This window comes from Triticum aestivum, chromosome 7B (assembly GCF_018294505.1).
Source record: "Triticum aestivum cultivar Chinese Spring chromosome 7B, IWGSC CS RefSeq v2.1, whole genome shotgun sequence".
Taxonomy (NCBI): Eukaryota; Viridiplantae; Streptophyta; class Magnoliopsida; order Poales; family Poaceae; genus Triticum; species Triticum aestivum.
The window spans coordinates 664,490,386-664,495,725 of NC_057813.1; positions in this window are offsets into that span (position 1 = coordinate 664,490,386).

The window sequence follows — 5,340 nt, forward strand, 5'->3', positions numbered from 1 at the left end:
TGGGTTTGGTGGATTTTGTATGTAGTTTGCGCTCTGTACAGCTTGGTCTGTATATTATATATAGATCTTATTCTTCACCCAAACGGGGAAATTTTGCCAGTGCAATGTAACGATCATATGCTGTGAATTAAAAGTTGTTTGCGCTGAATTGAAGGCTGTTGTTCAGTGGTAGTTGAGATAGGAAAGCTCCAGTAGTGATGATAGTTGCAGTTTAATATATTTTATTACAATGCTGGAAGTGGACATCAGAGCAGCTACTTGCTCCGGCTCCCAGAATTCTTTTATGCCACCGCATGGGCAATGAAGGGCACAGGTGCCAAATAATGAAAAAGTGGATTTAACACATGTTTTGAGCTACAAAGTGGAAGGCCTAAGAGCATCTACAGCCGCATATGACCAAAATAACCCCTCAAACATCAGCCAATGCGCCCGGGCGCATCCGCGGGCGGTGAACGGACACTCCTCTTACCATAACTGCATCCGGACACCTAATACTAGATTCTTTAAATTCATACAAAAGCATGCAAAGGGGAAAACCTACGTACTACGTTGATCACCTAGCTACTCCTCATCAGAGATGTCGACTATCTCCGTGCCCGGCTCCGGGTACATGGGCGACAGCTGCAGCTCCGGCTTCTCCGGCGCCTCCAGCTGCTCCGCTCCTGCTTCCTCCTCTATCTCCGCGCTGAATTCGGCGAAGAGGGCGCCGGTCACCGCCCACTCCTATCGGATGAACTCTCGTTTGGTCTCCACATAGCCCACATCCTGGATGGACTACATGATGGCCTGCTGCTCTGCCATCTTCGCGTCTTGGGCGACGATGAACTCCGCCTCTGCCCCCTCCATGCTGAACCCTGGGCAGGCCGTAGGGGAACATTGCATGGGAAACAAAAAAATTCCTACGCTCACCAAGATCAATCTAGGAGATGATCATCTACGAGAGGAGAGATTGGATCTACATACCCTTGTAGATCGCTAAGTGGAAGCATTAAGAAATGCGGTTGATGGAGTCAAACGTCTTCGCGATCCAATCATGATTCATCCCGCGAACTCCCGATCTAGTGTCTAACGGACGACACCTCTACGTTCAACACACGTACGGCTTGATGACTCCTTCACCTCCTTGATCTAGCGAGCGATGGTGAAGAAGTAGATCGAGTCCTCCGGCAGCACGACGACGTGATGGCAGTGGTGGTGGAGAAATCTTGGTAGAGCTTCGCTAAGCTATGCAGAGAGAAGATGGACTATGAGGGAGAGGGAGGGCAGCACCGTGGCGTAGATGGGTGTGGCTGCCCTCCCTCTACCCCTCGATATATAGGGGGAAGGGGGAGGAGGGGGCGCCCTAGGGTTTCCCTAGGGGAGGGCGACGTCCACAAGGGGCAACCCTAGATGGGTTTTGGGCGCCTCCCCCTAGGAGCCTTGGCCCCCAAGCCAGGTGGAGGCAGCCCTAGGGGGGCACCCACCTCCTTTGTTCATCGTGGGATGGGGTGAGGGGGGCGCACAACCCCTTAGTGGGCTGGTGTGCTCCCCCTTGGCCCATGAGCTCCCCCCCAACACTTGCCGGGGCCCTTGAAACCCCTTTCGGTTCTCCTAGCCATAACCCGGAACCCCCGGAACACTTCTGGAGTCCGATTCCCTTCGTCCTATATATCGATCTTCACCTTCGGACCATTCCGGAGTTCCTCCATGTCCGGGATCTCATCTGGGACTCCGAAGAACCTTCGGTTATCACCAAAACAACTCAACTATACTTAATTATATCGTCACCAAACGTTAAGTGTGTAGACCCTGCAGGTTCGAGAACTATGCAGACATGACCGAGACACCTCCACGGTTAATAACCAATAGAGGGACCTGGATAGCCATATTGGTTCCTACATATTCTATGAAGATCTCTATCGGTCCCTTATGTAGTTCCCTTTGTCTATCGGTATGTTACTTGCTCAAGATTCGATCGTCGGTATCACCATACCTAGTTCAATCTTGTTACCGGCAAGTCTCTTTACTCGTTCCGTAATACAAGATCTCGTGGCTAACCTATTAGTCACATTGCTTGCAAGCTCATTGTGACGCTACATTACCGAGTGGGCCCTGAGATACCTCTCCGTCATACGGAGTGACAAATCCCAGTCTTGATCCATGCCAACTCAACAGACACCCTCGGAGATACTTGTAGAGCACCTTTACAATCACCCACTTACGTTGCGACAATTGGTACACACAAGGTACTCCTTCGGTGTCAGTGAGTTGCATGATCTCATGGTCATAGGAACATATACTTGACATGCAGAAAACGATAGCAATAAACTTGATACGATCATACGCTACATTTATAGTTTGGGTCTTGTCCATTACATCATTCTCCCAATGATGTGATCCCGTTATCAAATGGTAACTCATGTCCATGGCTAGGAAACTATAGCCATATCTTTGATCAACGAGCTAGTTCGGTAGAGGCTTACTAGGGACATGTTTTTGTCTATGTGTCTACACATGTATTTGAGTTTCTGGTCAATACAATTATAGCATGGATAATAAAAGATTATCACGAACAAGGAAATATAATAATAACCACTTTATTATTGCCTCTAGGGCATATTGTCAATATGTCATCCACACATAATATTAGAAACGCTATATAGCTCTCACTCACTTTCTTGTTAATACAAGATTCTCCAAAAACTTGTATAAACCTAAACGCTTTGATTACTTCATCAAAGCGAAGATTCCAACTCCGAGATGCTTGCACCAGTCGAGTTTGCACACTTTGTCAGCATTCCCTGCATCGACAAAACCATCCGGTTGCATCATATACAACTCTTCCTTAAGGAAACCATTAGGGAACGCTATTTTGACATCCATCTCCTAGATTTCATAATCGAAAAATGCAGATACTGCCAACACAATTCTGATGGACTTAAGCATCGCCACGGGTGATAAAGTCCCATCGTAGTCAATTCCTTGAACTTGTGAAAACCCCTTTGCCAGAAGTCGAGCTTTATAGACAGCGACATTACCGTCTGCGTCCGTCTTCTTCTTGAAGATCCATTTATTATGAATGGCCTTTCGCCCTTCAGGTAACACTTCCAAAGTCCATACTTTCTTTTCATACATGGATCCCATCTCGGATTTTATGGCTTCTAACCATTTATCGGAATTCGAGCCCACCATCGCTTCTCCATAGCTCGTAGGTTCACCGTTGTCCAACAACATGACCTTTAAGACAGGTTTACCGTACCACTCAGGAGTTGTACGCACCCTTGTCGACCTACGAGGTTCGATAGTAACTTGATCCGAAGCTTCATTATCATCATCATTAACTTCCTCTTCAACTGATGTAGGTGCCACAGAAACATCTTTCTGTGCTGCGCTACTCTCTGGTTGTAGTAAAGGTTCAACAACCTCATCAAGTTCTATCTTCCTCCCACTCAATTCTTTCGAGAGAAACTCTTTCTCAAGAAAGGACCCGTTCTTAGCGACAAAATTTTTGCCTCCGGATCTGAGTAGAAGGTATACCCAACCGTCACTTTTGGGTATCCTATGAAGACGCATTTGTCTGCTTTGGGTTCAAGCTTTTCCGGCTGAAGTCTTTTGACATAAGCATCGCAGCCCCGAACCTTAAGAAACAACAACTTAGGTTTCTTGTCAAACCACAGTTCATACGGTGTCGTCTCCACGGACTTAGATGGTGCCCTATTTAAAGTGAATGCAGTTGTCTCTAACGCGTAACCCAAAATGATAATGGCAAATCGGCAAGAGACATCATAGAATGCACCATATCCAATAAGGTACGATTACGACGTTTGGACACATCATTACGCTGTAGTGTTCCAGGTGGCGTCAACTGTAAAACAATTCCACATTGTCTTAAGTGATTGCCAAACTCATAACTCGGATATTCTCCCCCTTGATCAGATCATAGGAATTTAATCTTCTTGTTATGATGATTCTCAACTTTACTTTGAAATTGCAATCTTTCAAATGTTTCAGACTTATGCTTCATTAGGTAAATAAACCCATATCTACTCAAGTCATCGGTGAAGGTGAGAAAATAACGATATCCATCGTGCACGTCAACGCTCATCGGACCGCACACATCAATATGTATAATTTCCAACAAGTCACTTGCCCATTCCATTGTTCCGAAAAACGGGGTCTTAGTCATCTTGCTCATGAGACACGGTTCGCATGTGTCAAGTGATTCGAAATCAAGTAACTATAAAAGTCCATCAGCATGGAGTTTCTTCATGCGCTTTACACCAATATAACCTAAGCGGTAGTGCCACAAGAAAGTAGTACTATCATTATCAACTCTACATCTTTTGGCATCAATGCTATGGACATGTGTATCATCACTATCAAGATTCAATAAGAATAAACCCCTCACAATGGGTGCATGACCATAAAAGATATTACACATATAAATAGAACAACCATTATTGTCTGATTTAAATGAGTAACCGTCTCACATTAAACAAGATCCAGATATAATGTTCATGCTCAACGCAGGCACTAAATAATAATTATTTAGGTCCATCACTAATCCCGATGGTAATCAAAGAGCGAGTGTGCCGACGACGATCACATCAACCTTGGAATCATTTCCCACGCGCATCGTCACTTCGTTCTTCGCCAGCCTCCATCTATTCCGTAGTTCCTGCTTCGCGGCCGTCTGAGTCACCACACGGCCCTCCTCGACCCCACCATGGGAGGGATAGAGGAAGATCTTTTTCGGGGCTCCCAGCGGTGCCCGGCCGGCGACAGATCGATTGATGAGTGGGCCGTGACGCGGCGTCGGTTGACTCGGCTTTTCTTATCCGATATCCGATGGGTGTGTGTCGCCCCCGGGGCGCGCGCGGTGACGGAGCGGGCAGGAGGTGTCGCCGCCTCGGCTCGCGGCCGGTGCGTGCGTGGAGCTGCGTCGGACGGGACAGTGGCCGGACGGACGGCTTGCTTCTCAAAGTGCAGCTGATGAGCAGCAGGGCGTTCAAAAAGACGACGGGTTTTAAATACTGGAGTGATTACATAAAATGGAATGGAAATGTCTTTCGGCCGGTCTGGTCGCATGGGGATTCACACGCGACGACGTTGGATGAGATGCCTCGGACATCGTCGTTTGTCTCTTGTCACTGAACATCGGGCGAGACGGAAGGACTGACGACTGAGCCAAGGAGTTGAACGTGGAATGGGAACTGAGAGGTGCAAGTCTGTCTCTCTTCACTGTTCCAGAGATTAGAGTCATTTTTTCTTTTTTTTTTCAAGAAAATTTCCAATCTATTCATCTTCAATCATGGCAGTACAACGAATACCAGAAATAATAAAAATTACATCCAGATCCAT